Consider the following 25,649-nt stretch of genomic DNA (forward strand, 5'->3'; position numbering starts at 1 on the left):
ATAAATACTTTTAATATCACAATCGTCCCAGTGATCATAATAAGCGTTATCAGATTTATTTATTATAACACGATGTTTCCATCGTTTCGGTCTCAGGACATCACCAAATTCTTCGATCTTGTCAGCTCTAGGTGCTTCATCACAGTCTATGCCTTTGTCAACAGCCCCAGAGTCACTGTAACAATCACTGTAGAAGACATCCTCTTCACCCAGATTACCGTATGAATTCGCTATCGATGATGTCGAAGTGTCTTCATCGTCTTCATGCTTCCTTTTTAGGAGTCCATCATTTTTACAAAGAATGGAGGATCTACTGAATATAGGCTTGAATGTATTCTCACTTTTCACGGTGTTGATACTTACATTATTTTCAGTCTTCCCGAAGCCATTAGCATCCTTCAATTTATGTTCTTCCTCACGATCGGGTGAGCTAATACCATCACGCTCAGGACAAGGAAAATTATTGTCATAATGCAGAACACTCTTCTTTAGTCTAGTGGATCCATCGGTGTCCTCTATGCCGTAAGTAGTCTTGACTTTACATGTTCTACCATGTCTTTTTAAGCTGTCAATTCGTGTTAACAACCTGCTACAACGATTACAGCTTAACATGTTGCGTAGTGGGTTTCTAGCACAATCATTCTTCTCATGACGTCTAGCATTCCTTCTCATGACAAAATCCTTGCCACAGTATCTACAGCGGCTTCCTTCCGATTCAGCTATAGATAACAAACCACGATCCATGGTAGCTTCTGTGACTAATGTTAGATACAAACTGACAGTTTTCTCCAATTGGAACCATTTCTTAAATAGAGTTTTTGAAATATTTCATCAGTGAGAGTTAAGTTATCTAATGCAAAGCAAATTGATGCAAGTAGTTCCGGCTTACGTCAACAGATGGCGCCACGTGTTGCTTGCAGGTAAATAATATATATTTCATTAATGTGGGATGCGGAACGCTCACTATCGATCGCAAAGGGAGGTTGGCTTCGATAGTATCCAACGAGAAAAAAGTTCGTCCTTCCTGCTAGTGCTTCTCAGATTTCTCACGGTCCGCCATCTTGGATGGGTGTGACCTTGACCTTTGACCGAAACCGCAGGAATGATCACAAGCACACGGATTAACCATCAAAATATTGATAAGAATAATCAGGAGCACACGGATAAAACCATCATAATATTGGTAAGAATAATCAGGAGCACACAGAGAAAACCGTCACAAGTTTTCTTTGATATCATTAAAATACAAAAAAATTAATAAAAAATTAAAAATAAAAACGAAAAAAAATTCAAACATTCTGCTAGCTTGTGAACTTCTCATTGTTGAGCAAAGATAGAGTTCTAGTACAAGCCAGAATGTTTGAATTTTTTATTAATTTTTTTGTATTTTAATGATATCAAAGAAAACTTGTGACGGTTTTCTCCGTGTGCTCCTGATTATTCTTACCAATATTATGATGGTTTTCTCCGTGTGCTCCTGATTATTCTTATCAATATTTTGATGGTTAATCCGTGTGCTTGTGATCATTCCTGCGGTTTCGGTCAAAGGTCAAGGTCACACCCATCCAAGATGGCCGCCGTGACGTCGTAATCCAAGATGGCGGACCGTGAGAAATCTGAGAAGCACTAGCAGGAAGGACGAACTTTTTTCTCGTTGGATACTATCGAAGCCAACCTCCCTTTGCGATCGATAGTGAGCGTTCCGCATCCCACATTAATGAAATATATATTATTTACCTACAAGCAACACGTGGCGCCATCTGTTGACGACAGCCGGAACTACTTGCATCAATTTGCTTTGCATTAGATAACTTAACTCTCGCTGATGAAATATTTCAAAAACTCTATTTAAGAAATGGTTCCAATTGGAGAAAACTGTCAGTTTGTATCTAACATTAGTCACAGAAGCTACCATGGATCGTGTTTTGTTATCTATAGCTGAATCGGAAGGAAGCCGCTGTAGATACTGTGGCAAGGATTTTGTCATGAGAAGGAATGCTAGACGTCATGAGAAGAATGATTGTGCTAGAAACCCACTACGCAACATGTTAAGCTGTAATCGTTGTAGCAGGTTGTTAACACGAATTGACAGCTTAAAAAGACATGGTAGAACATGTAAAGTCAAGACTACTTACGGCATAGAGGACACCGATGGATCCACTAGACTAAAGAAGAGTGTTCTGCATTATGACAATAATTTTCCTTGTCCTGAGCGTGATGGTATTAGCTCACCCGATCGTGAGGAAGAACATAAATTGAAGGATGCTAATGGCTTCGGGAAGACTGAAACTAATGGAAGTATCAACACCGTGAAAAGTGAGAATACATTCAAGCCTATATTCAGTAGATCCTCCATTCTTTGTAAAAATGATGGACTCCTAAAAAGGAAGCATGAAGACGATGAAGACACTTCGACATCATCGATAGCGAATTCATACGGTAATCTGGGTGAAGAGGATGTCTTCTACAGTGATTGTTACAGTGACTCTGGGGCTGTTAACAAAGGCATAGACTGTGATGAAGCACCTAGAGCTGACAAGATCGAAGAATGTGGTGATGTGCTGAGACCGAAACGATGAAAACATCGTGTTATAATAAATAAATCTGAAAATGCTTATTATGATCACTGGGACGATTGTGATATTAAAAGTATTTATAATAAACAAGCAAGTAAGATGGTGGTAGAAGAGATTGATTACACATCATGGAAAGATCCAAACATATTGGTTGACCGGCTAAGACTTCTACATGGCTCGCTTTGTGCAGGAAACTATCCGTGCATCAAAGAAATATCCTTCATACTCAAAGAACTGAGGAAAGCTGGCTACATACAATAATGGCTTCTTTTACTTGTATTTTTGTAATGTTGAGAAGTAATAAAATATTGAAAGTAAAAATTTAATGTTTTTATTTCTTGTATTCTGATTTCAAACTAAGCCTGTGTGTGTGTTTCCGCTACTGTATGTGTGATCATTACGTTTCCTGTGTGTACTGTGTGTACGTTCCGTTTCCTGTGTGTACTGTGTGTACGTTCCGTTTTCTGTGTGTACTGTGTGTACGTTCCGTTTCCTGTGTGTGTACTGTGTGTACGTTCCGTTTCCTGTGTGTACTGTGTGTACGTTCCGTTTCCTGTGTGTACTGTGTGTACGTTCCGTTTCCTGTGTGTACTGTGTGTACGTTCCGGTTCCTGTGTGTACTGTGTGTAAGTTCCGGTTCCTGTGTGTACTGTGTGTACATTCCGTTTCCTGTGTGTGTACTGTGTGTACATTCCGTTTCCTGTGTGTACTGTGTAATCATTACATTTATTGCGTGTAAATTACATGTATTGCGCGTGCATTGCGTACATTGCGTGTTGGAGCTGTTGGAGCATTTGGAGCCTTATACACTTGAAGGTAGTTGGAGGAGTCTTGTACATTCGTAGAATTGTAGCCTCATAGTCTCTTAGACTCGTAGCATTCTAGCCAAATATCATTGGAGTTGATGAAGAAAAAGGCCGTTGGTGTCAATGACTGTTGGAGTCACTAGACTGATAGAATCAATAGACTGATGGAACCAATGAATATTGGAGCCAATGAATATTGGAGCCAATGACAAATGTGTGGCCTTTTCGATGATGGTGCTGCCTTTTTCGTTGTCGGTGCTTCCAAATGTGCTGTCTTTTCGTTATCGGTGCTTCCATATGTGCTGCCTTTTCGTTGTTGGTGCTTCCAAATGTGCTGCCTTTTCGTTGACGGTGCTTCCAAATGTGCTGCCTTTTCGTTGTCGGTGCTTCCAAATGTGCTTCCTTTTTTGTTGATGGTGCTTCTATTTTTTTTAATGTTGTTTTGACTCTAGTATTGTAATAAATTGTTCTTGATTTGACTAGCGTATTATTCCATCCGGTGCATGTATATAAGCGAGTCCTAGACAGCAGGACGCTCAGTTTGTTACTGCCGTCGACGGTGTACGGATCACCTAGTTTGTTTCTTCTGGTGCATAAGTCGTGTAATTGCCTGTTCTTGAGACTTCGATGGCATCTTTACCGACTTTAACGTCGAACTCGATGGAGGATGTACCATCGACTACGGGAACCATGACGTCAGCGCCGACGATGTTGGAGCAGATCCCGTTGGCAACGCCTCTGACAACACTGGAGGAGACTTCGATATGCGCTGTTCCACCATCATCTGAAGTTTCATCAGCATTAAATACTTCGATTAATGAAGAGTGTACTTCGCATCAGTGCAAATACTGTGGTGCATCATTTACTATAACCTCAAATGCTCGCAGACATGAAAGAAGTGGTTGTTCTAATAATGTTCAAAGAATACAATTTCAGTGCAATAAGTGCAATAAACTAATTTCACGTCTCGATAGCTTACATCGTCATTATAAAAAATGCTCCGAGACGTATAATGAACATGGTTATTGATTTGACTCATGTGTTGTACCGGCTAATGAGACTATATAAGTGATATGAACTTCAGTCCGTCTCTGGCTGCGGTGATGAACGGATCGGATAGACATTTAAAGTCATGTAAAAGACTTAGTCCGTACAATAAGAAGACTGTTTGAATCGAGGAATCCAAAAAGGCTTTAGTAATTTGTCAGTGGTTTTTTTTTTGTACTTGTAGTAGTGTATTGAATTTATGTAATAAAATTTTTTAAAAGAACTTGCGGTGTTTTTACTTTCTCAAACCTGTCGCTTTTGTGGTATTTTTTAAATTAAAGTTGTTTTGTATCGGCCAGGGATCGAACCAAGGACCTTATTCGATCTATTCAATCAGTATATTTATTGTCAATTTATTTAATGTATTTTGAACTTTTTCCCGCATATCTAGCATTAAAATTACGAATTTCCAATATGGTGGTCTTGATGTCTGATAGGATGATGGTAGTAGAGGATTTAAAGTCTCTTTACGAATGTTGAACATGGTATATTGAAATTATTATTTGTTATCATAGAATTAAACATTATTGCATCGATAGGGTATCGAACCGAGGACGAGAATCGATCGAATCAGTATGTAAATTAATGAGTGATTTATTTAATGAATTTTGGAACTTTTCCCGAATTTATAGCTAAATAATTATGGATTTTCAAGATGGCGGCCAAATTTCAAGATGGCGGGTGTCACAGTAATAAATGATTACTGCACTCTAGCGGATAAGAACTAAACTAACATGGCGTCAGCGCACTCTCGCCGACGAAAACAAGATGGTGGTCTCCAGCATCAAAGACAAGATGGCGGACATGACGTCATACTAGGTGACGATATATATGCTTTGAAGAAAAGTGGTGGGGGTCAGTCTGCTAGCACCCACCACGGGGGAAGAATCGGTCGCCATTTTTTTTTGCACTCGTCGGGTTCGAACCGATGACTCCGAGCTCCGTGTCGATAATGTATGATTTTTATTAATAATTTATTAAAATTTTATAATTGGATTTTTTTTATAATTTAAAAAAAAATTTCATTAAAATCGGATAATAAATAAAAAAGTTAAAGATGGCGGCCGTAACGTAAATTGCAACAGTGACGTCATCATCCATGATGACGTCAGAGGCTTTTCGGAGGCTGTCGACATGGATGCTTAAGCCTACATATGGACATTTCTAGCCGCTGGGATTTTTAAGGACTAAAAACGGGAAATTTTCCCTCGAAACGGGAATTTTTCCCTCGAAAAGAGATATTTTTGAATTGAGGAATTTTTTGAGATTTTTTGGCGGAATTTTTTTTCACAGAAATGGAAATTTTGACGATTTTTGAGGAATTTTGGGCAATTTTTGCCCAATTTTGGCGAATTTTGAGGGTCAAAGGTCAAGGTCAAACTTGTCCCGTTACGCTGTGTCCCGTTACGCTCATCCAAGATGGCCGCCGTGACGTCACAATCCAAGATGGTGGACTGTCTTCTCGCTCCTCAGCCAGAAGCCAGTCCCCGGATGCCCTATCCTATACTACTAGTATGTCATTTTTATTGCCTTTATTAAAAATAATATATATGTTAACAATGTAACAAAATTGCGATATTTTTGTATTGCTATTGCAATTTCGTTTCTTGTAAACATTATTGTAGACTTTTTCATATTGAAATTAAATTTTCAATAGGGTTGTTTGTATTTTAATTTTACATTTATAAGATTTTTTATATGTTGTTTACTGTTTACAAACATTTGAAAAATATTTCCTTAACCATATTTCCATTTCCATGGCAATAGTCTTGTTAGCTTTTCGGGTAACTCTTCTACATGGATGATAAGATGATGCGACATCTAAAACATATCACACCACCTTTACATAACTATAAAACTAAGAAGTGTTTTCTTTACATAATATTAAAGCACAATGATTCCTTGTGGCGTAGGTGATTCAGAATTTCCATTTATCTAGAAAAATGGGCTTTCAGAATGTTTTTTAACACACAGTGTTTCGGAAGGTTTTTGAAGAAAAAAATTGACTACCTGTTTTTTTTTTTTTGCAGCTGAATTCGGGCACGTGCATGAAATATAATTAATCCGTAGGAAGCGCAATGGTTTAAAGTATTGATGTTGAAGATTTAAAAGATTTATTGAAATAGTGTGAGAGAACGAGCGAGTTGAGTGAGAAGATGTGCGGGAGTGGAGAGGTTAGCTCTCAGCCACATGTGCGCAGTTACGGACAAAAAAATAATCCATTCCGCCTCCCCATGGCGAAGGATGAGTGAAAGAGAAACCTGCTAAACCTTCCCCTCCTCCGGGCACGATAGAACCTTATCGGCTGTGTGTTAGAGGGAGAGCGAGATACAATCTTCGAGGTTTTGTTAGTTACCGCTAGATGGCAGGCCGCAGAGCGACCACCAGCGACACCCTTCCAGTATGAAGGCCATCTCGCCACTGACGAGTTGGAACTAAGCTCCTGACCTCCCTACATAGTAACGGTCACCCACATAGGCATCTAGACTCTTTAGTGGACATATGATACAAAATTCATTGTTTTCGGGCCTGTGACCTTTTTTTACCATGCACCAATCGCCTTATGTTTGAGGCTATAAATATTTATTTTATGTTTTATTTGCTACAAGACATACAAAATTCTGCATTTTCCTTTATTCTTATAGATTGTGTGGACGCATAAGCAGAATACAGATAGGCAAACCACTCTGTCTCATTTGTTACTAAGCGATGCTAAAGCTGTTCAGATAAAAATGAACCTATTTACATTAGGAAATCTGCCCAGTTGTTTGACATAAGTTACAAAACTCTATCTCGATACTGTCAGAATGTCAGTGTTAAATTTCTAACGGAACAGTAACCAGATTTACCTACTTTTGTTATAAGAGACCACATCAGGAGTTCTCTAACATCGAAAACTGACACTCCATTAAAAAAACTTGAATCAGCGAAAAGAAAACTACCTTTAATAGATATACAAGGTCAAACAAATCCTTCTGAAACCAAGGAAAGCTGTACTGTCTGAAGATAGAGATACAGTTTGTTAGTGTGTGAAGAACCTTTTAGACAAAGTGTTCCAGGGGAAGAATTGGTTAGGTTTATTCGCTGTCAAATGTGATCTCACTAAAAGTGTACACACAAGAGAAAAAATATATATTTTATGTGCCACGATTATGAATGTGATTCATTAGAATTTAGTGTTTAGTTTGAGTCAGGTATCTATTTAAAATATTGTTCAGTTTTGTAATCACAATGTTTTTCGTCAATTTTGCCAGAGACAAGTACTGAACTAAAGACTATTGCAATTAAGTATAAAAATGTTTAGTGTTAATTTTTATATAACAAATAATCATTAAATATATGGAACTGATTAATTTACTTTGTGACAACAAGCTCCTCACTAAGAAATAGCTTGCCCCAAAATTGGGGTAAGTTCTCAAACGTGCTGATTGGCTTTTCGGAGTTAAAATAAAACTTAAACTGGGTGATATTCATTTGTAATAAATTTCCATATTAGAAACAGATCTGATTAGTCATTTGTAATAATCACATCTATTTTAATTTTATCATTCTAACGAAAAAAAATTAATTTTAAATTCTGTGTTATACTACAAGGACAGAAGACTTAAGAACATTGGTGTACTTTTCTTCAATGTCCTATCGTTCTATCTGTTGAATAAAACCTTACAAAGCCCTATCGCAAGGCTGCTACTCCACTTGCTAACGAAAAAATTCCTTGTTACCTCTTACAGATATTATATACACACAAATTTTACCATTTGTTGCATACCACATATAAGGATACCATTTAAACGTATAGTTTATTACTAACACACGGAATTTATGGATTTGTGACCATTTTTTTAAAATTAAAAGCGTGACAATACCACTTTTATGTTAATCAAGTTTGAGATCTTGTGGCACACTTATTAAGGGGCCCGCCACGTCAGGGGTGTGTCTGTTAGTGAGGCGGGATGATAGGTGTAACGCTCGTAGGTGCTTCTAGCGCGCTATCTCCTCTAAGCACAAGGCTCTGAACTACCGCGCGGTTTTCCGTCGTGCTTAGGACAACTATGAAATTTGAGCTGTGACCGTAACATTATATGGCGGAGAAATAAAGATAAAGGTGTAATGCAAGTCTCTTAAGTGCTTTCAAGAATCTGTATGGGTTGTTTAATGAGTAAATATTACTCTGAAAACACGACTTTTAGCCATTTTAACTCTTCTAAAAATACAATTTTAAAACTTAATCTGGAAACAAAACTACTTATCGACCCTCAACAAACTCTTACATGTTTTTTTTGTAAACAGACCCCACTCGGATACCTTGAGCAGTTTTCAAATCGCGTTCCCCCCCCCCCCCTCACCCTCTCACCGAATCTCTGCACACAGTTTATGTGGCCAGGTAGGCGGCGCCCTTAAGGAAAAAAAAAGTGGAGATTCAATAGCATTAAGAGTCCACTCTGAAATAGTACTTTATTATCTCTATGGGTCCAGTGAGAAGGAAGCCTTAAAAACAAAATTCTTTCTTAGTAAGACTCTCGAACCTAAGCTAAACGTATGTTGTAAATTTCAGCTTTTTTTAATCTGTATATTTGGTGGTCGGTCCGTGAGTGTTACTTGGCTCTTACAGTACATGCAGTAGTTTCAAGTGGCGCTTGAGACGTCTGCCCCGTCTGTGTGGTCTGGTGGGGGGGGGGGGGGGGGAACTGGCGACAGCCCCAGGGACTCCCGGGAAGCCAGCCTTATCTCCTGACGAGACTCCGTAATGGCAGCGCGCGCCGGCTCTTGCTGTCGCGTTCCAACATCACGCAGTGCGGTCTCGCCGGCCCGACCCGCGCCAGCGGGCCCCGCTCCAGGTGTTACCGCGCCGTTACAAACCACTCTACATTTACGATACTGATTGCGAATAGCACTTTCACTTAGTGTCATATCTGTTAAAACATCGGGGCATACCAACAAATGCATGGGAGGAATCGAGCATGTTTAAAAATAATAGTTCTTAAACAGTGTATCAACATGGCGCGTGAGCCAGAGCCTCACAATGTGTGTATTTTAACAGATGCAATAAAAAAAAATTTTTTTAACTGCTGCCGTTTCTGAATTTGTACCAAAAGTATACTCGTTTTGGAAATAAAAATCGAGTAATATCCTTGGCAGACTCCAATGTCACCAAGGTGCATGACTTTTAGTTCGAATTTCGCTCGCATCAAGCGAGAGAGTTAATAGTAGTATATAGTGGGAGTTCCTGCAGCTGTAGTTGGAGTGAGGTGCTGTGCCGACCGCCATCATGGATTGTGACGTCACGGAGGCCATCTCGTATAAACTTTAATTTTAACTTTGACCTTAACCCAGTCCACCATCCTGGATTCTGCAATTTTGTTTTTCACTATTTTAATCATGATGGCATGTTCAGCCACCTTATTTTCTAGAAAATTTTGCCATTTTGCCCGCCATTATGAATTACCTTGTATGTCTTTCATTTTTAATTCCACCATCTTGGATTCTAGAACTTTCTACCATATTAGGATCGAGCATCCCACTCTCAAACATTGCACTTTTCGTCGTGGTGACATAATCGATTTACCCAATCTCAAATGATGCAATTATGGCTACGATGACGTTATCGAATGCCTCACTCCTGTATGTTGCAATTTTTATTACGGTAGAACATTCCGCCATTTGGAAATTATTACATCACCTCTGCAATTTTTAACATGACATCATGGTCGCAATCTTATAAAGCCATACTTATTAAGTTAGAAAATGGGAAAAATCTAAATTAATAAAAAAATAATGAAATTTTATTAAAAATGCACTAATGCCTTGAAACATTTGATTCAAAAATGGTGAGGACAAAATAAACATGGCGACAGATCCTTCCTCCATAGATATCACCTACACTGACATCCCACCACTAATACCAAGTAAGATATTATGGCAACTAGTATGATGTCATATCCTCCATCTTTAATTTTACGATACTGTCCACCATCTTGTTTTCGTCTGCTGGAGGATCTCCATCGTGGATAGTGTCACAAACCCCCTTTTTTTTTTAATCTGACATGTCTGCCATCTTGTGTTCGTCTGCTGGAGGCTGTCATTTTCGATGATGTCACAGCCACTTTTTTATTTGACGATACAGCCACCATCTTGTGTTTGTCTGCTAGAAGCCTCCATCTTGGATCATGTCAAGGTTGCCATCTTGTTTTAGTCTGCTAGAGTTTGCTGCCTCCATATCAGTTTATTGTGTACTCACTAGAGTCTAGTGGTAATATTTATTACCAGATAGTCAATTCCTGTAAACTCCGCCATTTTGTCGGCTATACTTGGCTGCCATCTTTAAAATCGGTTTTTATTAACCTAGAACTTCTGAAAAAATTCTCAAAATCACCAAAAAATTTACTCATTAATTTACTGATTGATCGATCGATTCCTGACCTTGGTTCTATCCTTGGTCTATGAAAAAAATATTTTTATTAAATATCATATCAATTTAACATAAAAAGACAAGCTTAAAAACACATTTTCAATAACAAAAATACATTACATAAATTTTACAAGTACAAAAACAAGCAAATCACTAGAATTTCGCGATTATTACAGTTTTTATGGAGTGTGATGCAAGTCCTTTGCATGCATTGGCATGAAATTTAAGGGCATCTCCACATGAAAGTTGATCAACACATACAGCACACGCCTTAGTAATATCAGTTTCATTGAAAGTATAGTGATATATTTCGTAATGCGTCTCACTGAACATGTGCACAATCATCTTGCCACATAAGTTACAATTTGGTCATGATGAATGTGCAACCAAACCGTCAAAATTCCTTATGTGTCTTTTCAATCTTCTGTAGCCTACAAACAGGCTACAACACCAGTTGCACTGATATTTAATTAGTTCAGAGTTATTACACAATCGTGTATTACATTCTCCTGCGAATTTTTAAGTTTATGATGATGTCACAGTAGGCACGGTTGGGTGATGGAACACCAGCAGTTGTGGCTTCCATGGTTACTTATTTCGCTGCTGCTGAAGACACTGAACATGCTAGAGAGTCCTCTAATGTTGTATGTGACGAACATACACCTTCAATTGGAATCTCTAGGGTTATCAACATCGTTGCCATCGGAATCTCTGCAACTGTTATAATCGGGATCTCTGTGACTGTCGTCGTTTATGCAGTCAGGATCTCTGTTTTTGATGGAGTTGAAATTGCTGTTGTTGTAGATGATAGGTCAAACTGGAATGAAGAACTGACAATTGCTGAACATGTCACCATCGTTGCAGTTTTGAAGTCCAAGTCAGATTAAAATTGTCATGTAGCTGTCAGGAGAGAGTTTCCTCACTCTTTTATAAACTAAGACGTACTGAGAGCCACAATCAAAGAAAGTTATTTATATATTAATACACAATAGTCATATGATACTTTATACCAACCCAATTTCAGTTTTTACCTTCTCAGTAATTGGAATCATCTGTCAAATAGTCACAACTTTGGTATATAACACCACATAACGTCACATTGTGACGAAATAATCGACTTGTTCAATAAACATTTCCAGTCTTCATAATGTCTAGCATACTGTGCTAGCATAAAGATTCTTTCCCGGTGTTTATAAACAGGTTCTTGCTTGCACTTAACTGAACCAACACAGATTTCGTAATATCGATGTAAGCTATATAGTTTATTAATTAGTTTACCATATCTAATACACTTAAACAGTGTTCTTTGTAGAACATTATTCGGACTCCCACATATTTCACGATCACATGAAGTTGTAATGAATGGTGCATCACATTACTTGCAATAACACATCGACAATGCCAATGAACGTACAGTCCTCTTTCAAGTCTCCGAGAACTGGCGAAACTTCAACCATGGAAATCTCCGATTTCTACTCTACTAGTGAAACAGCTGCTGTAACTGTAGGCGAAGCCAACATCGGAATCCCCGCCACCATCGACTTCACTGCCATCGGGATCTGCATCGCCATCGACATCGCTGCAGAAAGTTTCTGCACTGCTGATGGTAAACCATTTATGAAGGTCTCCATTGGATCAGCAACTTAATATCAGGAAACATACTGAAAAGAGTCGATCTGCACTGCACCACAGCTAGAGATGGACTAAGGTTCTAGTCAATTTTTTTTCCTAACCTAACTAAAACTAAGTGTATTTGGGAGGGGTCCGGGTTAGGGGAGGGGCCTAGGTGCATCTCAGGCTGAAGCCTATACGCCTAGTCATGCTGGGATTAACCATGTAGGGAGAGGGTAGCGTGCATTGGTGCTAGGAGGGGATTGGCCAGCCATGGCAGCAATTGATGCCATGACTAACTCCCCTTACTCATAAATCTAGACTATAACTAGAGATAGGTTTGGCCCAGGTAAAACCTGCATAGACACAGGGAAAACCCTGGGTACTGTCATGCGGGGTGCAAATTTTCATGCATTGAGTGCAAGAAAATACAGGAGACAGACGATGGTCTGGATTAAGAGTTGGACAGAATAGAAAAGATTCTACCATGCGGAGGGTTGGGCACTTGGACTCGTAGTCCGCTTTGCTTTTTATCCAGTACTGGATTTAGTGACCAGGGACGCAAGCGCTCTTGGTGGTTATTGCTACACCGACCACTCACGCCGCTGCCAGTCAGCACAAGGGTCCAGTTGTCTGGACCTCACTTATATACCTGCGGTTGCTGGTATACCATATGAATCAAGACAGTGAATATTTTAATATTTTTTCTTAAATTAAAATACATGTAACTAAAACTATAGAAAAAACACTTTATATGCAAATGTTAAAAACATTTATTAAGAAAAATAAACAAATACAATTAAAGTTAAGGCATTAAGAACTTTCGTATGCAAAGTCGTTAACGCTACACAGACTGCCTCTTCGATGCTAACTACTGCCTCGTTGACTATGGTTCCAACTGGTTCGCTGGTCTCAGGCTCAGGAACACATGTATTCTACTGCTTATCTTCGGTGATACTTTTAGCGATGACTGCTTCGATGAGACAAGTACGATGATGACTCTGACCACAGCTGCAATACAACTTTGCCTCGGTGCTTGTTGGAACGGGATCACTGACAGAACTACAACGAGAGGTACATCGTTTGGATGTTTGCATAGATGCATAGTAGGTAGTAACAGGTTGTAACAAGTTCAAGTTTGGTGTTGCACGTGCAGATGAAGCAAAATGATCGTTTGCGGTCTCATGTGATAGACGGTACAGTTTCCAGGTTCGCAACAATATAGCAGCTGCTGAGTAGGTTCGTAGAACACAGGAAAGTGCAAGAATCGCCAGTGCCGAGCGCCTAACACGTGTTTCCGTTTATGTGTATAGATATCCAGCATCCCAGTAACTGTACTCGACATTGCTGAAGCTATGTCTTACGCTCACGTATATGTTGGCAGGAAGGAACAAAATCATCTTCTTGCAGGTCGGACAACTCAAGTCACGAATCTTTGCTCTCTGTATAATATATATGCAGGCTCTTCCTTGCACTCGGAGAACCATTTCTGCATTAACTGCGAATTGCGCTAGGCATATACCTGTTCAATCATGTAGCAAACATGTGGCTGCTCGCCGTACTTTGTACTAAGCTTTCACAGAGGACAGGCATAATCGGCCTACAGGTCAGCTTCTCCATGGCAAAACTCTCTGGGATTATTTTTCTGCTAAGGTTCGGCGACTTAAATGATGCCACGCTGATACTGCAGTAGCAAATCATTTAGAGTGTTTTTAACCTTCGTCCCATTCCAGGCCATGGTAGTATTTGCATAACCATTAAATAGTCATCTTATCATCGAGTGATTTCCCAGAATACAGAGGTGGAAGTTGCAGGTTCAGATCCTATCATCGTCTTTGAAGGTTACGAGTACGAATATATTTTGACTCTTAAAACCTTACAAGTTGCAGTACATCTTGATACTAACAATGATCGGTCGTAACTCAATTAATCTTGCATATGCAAAAGTATTTATGAGATAATTATCACAAGCTTTTCTTGATACGATGCAAGTCGATTGTGAAATACCAGACAAAAAGCATACGTGTTTGGCAGAATATTTCCGCTTGTCGATATCTCAATCCTACAATCAACGATATTTGGATTTATTTCGGTAGTACTGTTTGGAAACTCAAACACCATTAACAGAGCCTTGTTCTTGAATCTGTAGGGACTCAGTATCAGCAATTTTCTGCGGCCATAGTAAGTTTGCTGGAACTTGGCATACATTTGATTTACGAGAAGAAATAAATTTTCAAGGGCCATGTTCATGCGGACATATAGGTAGCTTTCGCTGTTTAAAATCTTTTTTACATTACGTATTTGCCAATTACCGAACACGGAGCGGCCTACGCCTGCATTGAGCTGTCCTTCAATCTGGAGCCCGACGATGACGCATTTTTTTCTGTGATTTTCTTATATTAAGGAAAACGTGCGTTAGTTTTCTCCGCGTGCATCTCATTATTCCTATCAATAGTTTTTGATGGTATTCTATGTGTGCTCATTATTCCTGTCGAGACTTCTGCTGATGTTCTCCGAGTGCTTCTGATTATTTCTGAGAAATCGATCTCTGCATGAATTTTTTTTTACTTAAGAGTCATTCAATTGTACTACCACAAAGTGTCCGTACATACATTTAATTCTTATTTAAATGTATTTTCAGTATTATTTATATACTTTCTTATTCTTTGAATTAACCTTCTCTCGTGTCAATGCATTTTTACGAGCACGCTATTGTTGTATTACCTTAACATGAAAAACACTATAGGTCTAACCTGAAAACAAGAACTTATAATAAGTATTTTGAACCTTATTATTATGAACTTATTTTTCCTATGTATTGTTGGAAGTCCTACTAATTTTCCATGTATGTTTCATCCTGTTCACATTTTTTATTTGGAATCTTATTGTTTTTCGAGATATTACTTACCTGTGATTTAACACTATTGTTGTGACCGAAGGCCATGAGATGCTGCTCTGGATCTCCCAGACAGGGTCTTCACAGGATTCGGCAGCACCGGAACAGGAAGTAGATTAAAAATTAAGTTGGAAGGTTTTTTTTGGCGTTACCACGTATAGGCTGAGGCCTAACGCCTTGGTGATTTAAAATCTATAAAATATGGTTTTCTTGTTATTGTTGCTTATATGGTGTAATGTAAAATTGTGCATCTAGACCCAGACATCGACAGTGAGTAAAGTTGTTCTGGAACTAAGGAAATTATTTTAGATGAAAATTGACTTAAGTTTCACTAGTAAAGGTACGCCATAAGCAAATAGCGTCGCCATTGTACTAAGCAAGGGGCTAATAGCAAAAGTGATTTTACGCCCGCGTTAATTGTTGAACTGTACCGTCACGTAAACTATGTAACCTTAAACATTATTTGGAACGAAGATCAAATATTTTTGGCTGTTTTTTAAAGAGAAGTACGTTTTCCGAACACTCAGTGGTCCTTCAGATCGATTAAAAATTGCTTCTACTGAGTAATGCCGTGTACCTTAAGTAACTATTATTTTCTGTTTTCGTTATAACTATCTCTTTGAATTTAAACTGTATTAAAGTATCTACAAACATTTGAAATTTATCTGTGCCTCCGTATCTCCCAATGAGTTTAGCTACAATTAGACTCCAGAAGGGATTGATCACATGTAAATTTTTAATATTCAAAATAATTATAATATATTTTTTTTGCTCAGAAATAAAGCCTGTAAAATATAATAAATTTTCTACTAATCCTCAACTACGTCATACACCAAAGAGAATTGTAAACTTAATGTAAGATTTTCATGTTTATTAATCTTAATACTGTTTAAATAAGATTTTGAAGGTTTTCAGTAATAATTGTTTGGTTCTGTGTGTCAGTGTTTTGTTGTTAGTGAAAGTGTTTGCTGTGTCTTGCCTCCTGTTTATAGTCATTTTATATACCATTTCCACCTTCACCACTATATTTTCATTCAGACTGCTCTTAATTTTAAATAATAAATCTTCCACCATTAAATATTTTTGTTTCTCTCATCATAATTCTCTTGTTGTTATTTCCTTTTCTAACTGCATTCCTACCAGTATACTATAGTCTAGGGTTCCATAGCATACTGACCATATCATTTACAGTTTATCAGCAACAGGAGTCATTTGTTGTTGGCTCATTTATTTTAATGTATTTAGTGTTCAAGGGTTTTAGTTCAAATTAGTTTTAAATATGTCAACGAGTCATCAACACCACAGATTAAACATTTTCTTCACCTCTGTGGTATCACCCATCATACTCAAGTATTAATTCTGTAAGCTGAAGTATAAGGTTAAGTTCCGAGCTCAGAAAATAAATAAAAATATACATAGGAGAAGTGGGGACTGCCCAGAGAGGGGAAGTGGCGCCCGCAACGTGGTGGCTCCGAAGAAATAGTGCCGAACATAGCAACTTCAAGAGTAAGTGTGCATTCTACGTGTTGGCACCAGGGAAACGACTTCTCTACTGTTGTACTCCAAAATGTCATTCAACAAGGTGTATGAGTTGAGGAGCCGGTCTGAGACCAGCAGTGATATGGGCGAGACTGCAGCACCTGTGCCAGGCCAGGAACATACGAACACAGCACAGGCCAGCCAACAAGAAAAGTACGAGCAGGTGTACCAACATCTACTGGATGTACAGCATGGACAGAACACACAGTCCTATGCAGCCATACCTGAAGGTATACTGGTGCTCACTGAACACAACATGCCGGAGAGGTGTGAAACCAACAGGGAAGGTGGGACAGCAGCAGCCACACCTGCAGCTGCTACTGGAGAGGGAAAGGCACCAGCAGAGGAATCGGACATGTCTTCCCCCACCACTCCTACAGGTGACATACCATCGGCTGATTTAACCAGCATCTTGCTGATGTTGCAACGTATGAATAGCAAGATGGACACCAACGCCCAGAACATGAGTGAAAAGATTGATGCAATCCGGGGCAACTGGACGCTAACCTCTGCGAGTTAAAGAGTGAGCTGAATATAAGGATAGAGAGCTTAGATCGCCAGCTGCAAACAGGCCTCAGTGACCTGGAGGTACGATTGGATGCCAGACTGCAAGAGCAAACTCAGTCAGTGGGACAGCTGGCCAGTCAAGTGCAAACACAGCAGGAAAGGGTGGAAAACCTAGAATCCCACACCACGTCTCTGATTAGATCTGTGGACCAAGTACGGATGGAGGGACAGGGCCAGTCGCAAGTGATCCACCAGAGGCTCGAATGCATTGAAGAAACCACAGTCACTCTACAGGCAAGAATTGAAACTGTTGAGTCAGGAGCAAGAGCAGCCGCCGAACAAGCTGCACAGGCATGTGCCAGCGCTCTCAAGCAACAAGTCCAACAGCGAGTGGAAGAGCTGCACAGCAGGATGGCGACAACAAACACCTCCATGACCGAGCTACCCAGCCTGCAGCCTGCAGTGACAGCCAGCCAAGACTTATCACCACCCCCAGCTATCTCATCACTTGTCACACCACCTCATCCCACCCCATCGTGCAGCAGCCCACATCTTGACCAGGCTGCATTACTGCATCATCCAGCCAAACATTGGGCGGAGTCCATGCCCATGTTCTCTGGCAAGTCATTGGAGAACCCAGTCAGATTCCTCAACAAATTTGAGGAATACGCAAAGACTTTCTCATTAAGTGACAGTGAAAAATTGAAGTGCCTGAATGTAGCACTCAAAAGCACTGCTTTTTTCTGGTGGGAGCTCCAGAGCCTACATATCACCTCCTACGAACAGTTCAGAGAAAAGTTCAGAGCACAGTTCTGGAACTTAAAAGTGCAAGGCAATTTGAGGGCCCAATTGCACACGGACCGGTTTGACTGTCGCAAGGGGAGTAGCCTGGAAGCTCACATTTCAGCTATGTATGAGCGTACCCGGTACTTAGATATAACTATGTCAGATGATGAGTTCATAGCAACCATGTTGACACAGCTCCCACTCGCCTACCAGATCCAGATGTCAGGACACACATACAAAGATGTCACCGAATTCAGAGATCATGTTCTGGCAGTAGACAAGCTGCAGAAGCTGCAGCGAGGGCAAGGAGCTAAGGATGAGGCTGAACGAATACCTCAGCAGCCTCCCAGTAAAAATGTGCCAGTGCACAATTACTGGCAAAATCGGCCCAGGGATGACCGCCAGGCAAATGTGCACACCCTGACATGGGAGAGGTCAGGTAAAAATGACGAGTACACCAGCCAAGGGCAGCAAGGGAAAAAGCACAAGGGCAAGTACAACCGCAAAAGCAACCGTAACAAGCCCTACCACAAGACCACCTGGTGGTCAAGCAAGCAGACCTGCAGCGACGGTGAGGAGGACCCCAACAGCCAGTTCCAGGGGAAGACATCAACTGAACGGCCACCCAGGAAGTTCACCTACCCGCAGCGCTATGCCGAGTCAGATGGTGAGGCTGACTACCATCACCAGGGCCAGAAGCGGTTTTATTCTGACTACGCTAGTGGGAAACCTGACTTCCGCCCGCCACACCGCAAGACCCCTGCCAGTCCAGAGAGAAGCTGCAGACCACAGTATCACACCGGCTCATCTGGCGGCATCCAAAATCATTTTCCATACCCACCACCCTCATTCTCATCGCAAGACAATTCCCAGCCTCAACAGGGCTACTTCCAGCGCAATGCGCCAGTGAATCCTGTTGCTGCAGAGTTTCAGGCAGCAGTAAACAGGGCTGCTAATGGTCCAAGTAATTGGACAGGGCCTAACCCAGCAGGTTCAGCTGCCCAGCAGTGCAGCCAGAACAACCAGGATAGAGCGTTAAACTAGAACGGGTCAGGTTTGCATCGCCCCGAACTCATACCCGCTATCCAGAGCCTACATGTCACCCCTTATGAAGCTCTGTATCTGGATAGATCGGTGGCGATCGACCCGCTCTATATGCCCAAATTTGACATGGAAACTGATCAGGCAGAACTACCCACAGGTAGTGAGGTAGAACAGTTGATCAACGACCGCCTACAGTCTGAGGCGCAAGCAAGGCAAAGAAGGAAGAGTGCTTCTAAAATCAAGCAGTTCAGTATAGGAGACCTAGTGTTATGCAGGAGTGCAAGCGGGAGCAAGAAGTGGGACCATGATACCAAGAAGTTGTTCTTGCTGTTCAAGGGACCCTATGTGGTCATAAACAGAATTCACAACAACTGCTATGAGTTGGCAGACCCTGCCACCAACATCATCATAGGCAGGTATAACCTAACCCAACTAAGGGCCTACCACAAGACTATTGTCCCACAGTAGCATGTGTTGTTTGTGTGTTAGCTAATAGAATTGGTTTTTTTATGTGGAGTATAGAAACAACATTAGTGTACATGTTGGCTACACTGTGTAGTCCTATGTGATCAAGGACCTGTACATCGAACACTGTTAAGTGTGTGAAGCTCAATGTTTCGTGTCCAAGTCAGGACCTGTGCTAGCCAAGGTTGTACGGTACGCTGTATTTGTTAGTGTAAGGAAATGCACTAGTCTGGTAGCCTGATGAGCTTAAAACCAGTGTGTTATCTCGTGACGGTCTAAGACTAAGGCTCTGCCGCACTGGGATTTGTTGTCCAGCACTAACCTAGGGTTATTATGGTACCGTAATGTATGGCTATGGCATGACCTAAATGGGTATGAAGCTTCGGTGACACATGTGAGCAGGACTAGATGTCTACTAACAGTGTAATCATGTTGTTTACTCTGAAGAAAAAAAAAAAAACCTACTGATCCACTATAGTGTGAGCTAACCAACCTAACAAGAGTGACTACTATGTGTTAATTTTTTCGCCGACCAGCTGTGTGACTCCTAAGCAGTACATGCACATTGCGTACTACAAGCACAAGAACACTTGCAACTACTAAGCCATGCACACTATAACTGCTAGTTACCTGCAGATATGATACTCCTTCTCGTAGCACTCTGAGCCTTAGCTTGTTGTTGGATCACCCACAAAGCTATCTTATTTGAAAAAAAAAAATTGAAAAAAATAATAATAATAATAATTTAAAAATTTAATAATATTTTGCAATTTAAAAAAAGAAAATTTATGGAAGCTTGATATGAAGAAATTTGTGGAATTTATTTTGCTCAATCAGAATGAAAGAAAAAAAAACTGCATTGGAACTGATTTATTTTGGAATTTGATTTTATAAATTATGGGCACAAATTAATTTTATGAACGCCAAATATTATTTTTGATGTGTAACACATAATTCGAAGCACTGTCATCTTGAGGATCACACTGTCACGCGAGTGACGTCACTGTTGTTCAGCAGCACATGATGATGTGATTGTCTTCTGAGTTGTTATCCACAGTAGCAAGGAACACTGGTGTTGCGAGAGAAAGTCTGCTCTTATGCTGCCCAGTTGTTGTCTGAAGTCACTGTAACAGAAGTGTGACAAATGTATAAAAGTGCAAGAAATTTTTATATGTCAGTGTAAATAGGTGTAACACCTGACTGGAAGATCATGAACATTCTTGAAATGATATGAGACTCTGCATCAGCCAGTAACTGACAGGCTATCTAACAAGACAACAGCATTCTGCAAGTAATCTACTGTGCAGCTGTGTCCAGAGTAACAGAGTGAGAGACTGTGAACAATCAGCTGAAAGCCTCACCATATTCAAGAGAGAATACTGAACCTTTCAAAGACTGTATATAAATTATTATTCATCTGGCAAGAAATAATAATACTAGTCTTGAATACTAATAATAAATGTCAAGGTATCATAAGAAATGATAATATTTGATTATGTATAAGCTTAAGCATATATATAATTTTTCAACTGGTTATTTTTGTGTGTAAATATTTTTCTTGTGTTATGTTACTATTTAATAATCTCTTAGAATTGTTTTCCATGTAATAAATAATTTTGATTTGTGATGTATGAACACCAAACATCACATGAAAGTGATATATCCATATGTAAACAAAACCAAAATCACTGAGATCAAATTGTAAAAACAAAAAAAAAAAAACTCTTAAAATATGTTATAAAATTTGTAATAATACTGCTAATTGCATTAGTAGTCAACAAGTTTACTCAGCTAATAGTAAACAAAATGCTGTTTAAACATTTTAAGTATTGTAAATATTTTATGTTTGTTATGATTCAAATCACAAGACTGTTATATGTCAGTAAAATAAGCTGAATAGCAATTGTATACTAAATTATCATAATGTCTAAGGATAATAATTAGAATGAAAACAATTTTCATAATTTTTCTGAAAGGAAAAAAATGCCAACCAACCATGATAAGTATTTCTATTGTAATTGCAAGTTTTATGGTAACAAGTTATAGTATTATTGTACAGTACCAAGGCTAGAGTACTATATGTAAACAAAGCCAGCAAGACAGTTAAACCATTGTACAACTGAAAGACTAGTTAACCAAGAATAAAACTAGCAGTACCATTGTGTAAATAGTGTATTCCTATCATATTTAATAATTATAGCAAAATATTAGTGTTTAAGAAGTAATAAGATGTTATGCGATTGTTGCATACTATACTGTATTCTCATAAGTCAATGATAATTAATTATAAGAATTCTTAATAATTTCATATTTTTCATAATAATTATATTTTTTTTTGTATGTGATCACATCCCTATTGTTGTCTTACACCAATGCGACAGTGAGGGCGAATCCAGAAAGCAACCAGTAAGCACAGAACATTGTTATGATTATTTATGGAGTAAGTTATGAGACCGCGAGATACTAGAGACACGCCTGTCATGTGCTTAGTGCGGAAGTGAAAACGAGTGTAGGACACGGCCATGTACTTAGCGGTGCGACGACGGAGCTGGACCCGCTCCAACGGGACGTCCGGTCGACGCCACGTCCGCTGACGCAGCTGCGTCAGCATGGGACCTCCGTCCACCCCCTGCTGTACACCACTGGTCCCCGTCTGGGACGGCTCTAGGGCTGCCCTGCGGACCGCCTGTCAGGACCCGCCGCCGTCAGCCGCTCGTCCCCACGAGCGCGGGTGACCCCGGCACGGCACGTCCTGCTGCCCTCTCGGTAGCAGGTACCCTCCGCGATGGCGTGGAGAGGACGTTGCCGTCTGCCCCGGCGTGGATCGGCACACCACAACGCCGTGGTCACACCTGCAGAACGACTGAGGGTTGTTAATGGTACACCTAACACTGAATCGCCGTCCACTGCATTCAATTGTAAGTAAACTCACCAGTGTCCTGAGCCTGCCTGATGCTAGACACCCTCCCAACACCTTACCACCAGCACGACGACGAGACAACGGAGTTTTCGCGCCATTTCTGGAGCGCGGAGCAGCGAGGTGTTGCTTCGAGGACGGCCGGCGGTAGACAACGAGTCACTCCGAGCGCCAGCACTTGGTTGGTCGCCAGTCGCGCGCCAGTTACCCCCACCCCTCCGCCAATTCTCAACCGTCGCGCGGGAACCTGAAGCGCATGCTACGTAAGACAGAGACAGATGGGCTATCACTAAACCGGCGGCCACGTAGTTCGTGTCCACTGCGTTTTATTGTTACCCCATGGGACAGCTTCTGTACTACCACAAAGTGTCCGTACAGACATTTAATTCTTATTTAAATGTATTTTCAGTATTATTTATATACTTTCTTATTCTTTGAATTAACCTTCTCTCGTGTCAATGCATTTTTACGAGCACGCTATTGTTGTATTACCTTAACTTGAAAAACACTATAGGTCTAACCTGAAAACAAGAACTTATAATAAGTATTTTGAACCTTATTATTATGAACTTATTTTTCCTATGTATTGTTGGAAGTCCTACTAATTTTCCATGTATGTTTCATCCTGTTCACATTTTTTATTTGGAATCTTATTGTTTTTCAAGATATTACTTACCTGTGATTTAACACTATTGTTGTGACCGAAGGCCATGAGATGCTGCTCTGGATCTCCCAGACAGGGTCTTCACGGGATTCGGCAGCACCGGAACAGGAAGTAGATTAAAAATTAAGTTGGAAGGTTTTTTTTGGCGTTACCACGTATAGGCTGAGGCCTAACGCCTTGGTGATTTAAAATCTATAAAATATGGTTTTCTTGTTATTGTTGCTTATATGGTGTAATGTAAAATTGTGCATCTAGACCCAGACATCGACAGTGAGTAAAGTTGTTCTGGAACTAAGGAAATTATTTTAGATGAAAATTGACTTAAGTTTCACTAGTAAAGGTACGCCATAAGCAAATAGCGTCGCCATTGTACTAAGCAAGGGGCTAATAGCAAAAGTGATTTTACGCCCGCGTTAATTGTTGAACTGTACCGTCACGTAAACTATGTAACCTTAAACATTATTTGGAACGAAGATCAAATATTTTTGGCTGTTTTTTAAAGAGAAGTACGTTTTCCGAACACTCAGTGGTCCTTCAGATCGATTAAAAATTGCTTCTACTGAGTAATGCCGTGTACCTTAAGTAACTATTATTTTCTGTTTTCGTTATAACTATCTCTTTGAATTTAAACTGTATTAAAGTATCTACAAACATTTGAAATTTATCTGTGCCTCCGTATCTCCCAATGAGTTTAGCTACAATTAGACTCCAGAAGGGATTGATCACATGTAAATTTTTAATATTCAAAATAATTATAATATATTTTTTTTTGCTCAGAAATAAAGCCTGTAAAATATAATAAATTTTCTACTAATCCTCAACTACGTCATACACCAAAGAGAATTGTAAACTTAATGTAAGATTTTCATGTTTATTAATCTTAATACTGTTTAAATAAGATTTTGAAGGTTTTCAGTAATAATTGTTTGGTTCTGTGTGTCAGTGTTTTGTTGTTAGTGAAAGTGTTTGCTGTGTCTTGCCTCCTGTTTATAGTCATTTTATATACCATTTCCACCTTCACCACTATATTTTCATTCAGACTGCTCTTAATTTTAAATAATAAATCTTCCGCCATTAAATATTTTTGTTTCTCTCATCATAATTCTCTTGTTGTTATTTCCTTTTCTAACTGCATTCCTACCAGTATACTATAGTCTAGGGTTCCATAGCATACTGACCATATCATTTACAGTTTATCAGCAACAGGAGTCATTTGTTGTTGGCTCATTTATTTTAATGTATTTAGTGTTCAAGGGTTTTAGTTCAAATTAGTTTTAAATATGTCAACGAGTCATCAACACCACAGATTAAACATTTTCTTCACCTCTGTGGTATCACCCATCATACTCAAGTATTAATTCTGTAAGCTGAAGTATAAGGTTAAGTTCCGAGCTCAGAAAATAAATAAAAATATACATAGGAGGAGTGGGGACTGCCCACAATTTTATTCAGAGTTTTATTTAATTGGTAAATTTCTGCTATCATATTATATAAATATATTTTTTCAGGTGAAATTCAAACAAAAAACATCCATTAATCAGTCAAACAATATGCTTTGAGACACCTTAGAAGCACTATCATTAAGGACGAATTTCTTCTTATTGGTGTCTAGCGAAGCCTTCCTTCTTTTGCGATTGTTAGTGAGTATCCCGCATCCTACATAAAATAAATAACAATTTTTTATCTCAACACAACACCTAGCGACAACTATTGGCAAGAATCGAGACTACTTTCAACATGTTCTTTTGCATTAGATAAATTAACTCTCGCCACTGAATGGAGCCAAAGACCGTTAAGAGTCAAGTAGTCTCGTAGACTAAGTAACCTCGTAGACTTGTAGCCTCGAAAACTTGTAACTATATAATCTCGTAGCCTCGTAGACTTGTAGCCTCGTAGCCACTTGAAGCCTTGTAGTCTTGTAGTCCTGAAGTCTTGTAGCTTCTTAGCCTCCTAGTCTTGTAGGCAAATAGCAGCTAGGCCTAAGAATATTTGAAGCCAAATAATTTTGACGCTATTGACTTTTGGAGCCAAATGACTGTTGAAGCCATAGACAGTTGATGCCAATGATTGTTGGAGCTAATGACCGTTGAAGCCAAAGAGAAATTGGAGCCAAATGACTGTTGGAGCCAAAGACCGTTGGAGTCATATGACTGTTGGAGGTATTATATCCTATCGTAAAATTGACGATCGCATCCTACTGAGTTGAATGTACTTGAAAATGTACTTCCTTTTCGTTTGATGCTCTTCCTTTTACGCAATTTTGCGTTTAAATGTGCGTTCTTTTAGTTAAATACTTGACCTGCGTATTCATAATATTTTCGGTGTGTACATTGCGTGTTCATTACGTATTCGGTGTGGTCATTGCGTGTTCATTGCGTGTCC

At 39.6% G+C, this 25,649-nt stretch overlaps 1 protein-coding gene and 1 long non-coding RNA gene across 2 annotated transcripts in view; one reads left to right on the plus strand and one right to left on the minus strand.

Moving 5' to 3' along the window:
• LOC134527357 (ribosomal protein S6 kinase alpha-5-like) overlaps positions 1–25,649 on the plus strand; it is a 736,083-nt gene that overhangs the window by 360,425 nt on the left and 350,009 nt on the right. The window lies entirely within an intron of this gene.
• On the minus strand, positions 20,542–22,756 carry LOC134527361 (uncharacterized). Its single transcript, XR_010074170.1, has 3 exons — positions 22,619–22,756; positions 22,215–22,538; positions 20,542–20,810 (listed from the first exon to the last, which is right to left on the minus strand). It is a non-coding gene; the product is annotated as an uncharacterized LOC134527361 (long non-coding RNA).

This window comes from Bacillus rossius, chromosome 1 (genome assembly GCF_032445375.1).
Source record: "Bacillus rossius redtenbacheri isolate Brsri chromosome 1, Brsri_v3, whole genome shotgun sequence".
Taxonomy (NCBI): domain Eukaryota; kingdom Metazoa; phylum Arthropoda; class Insecta; order Phasmatodea; family Bacillidae; genus Bacillus; species Bacillus rossius.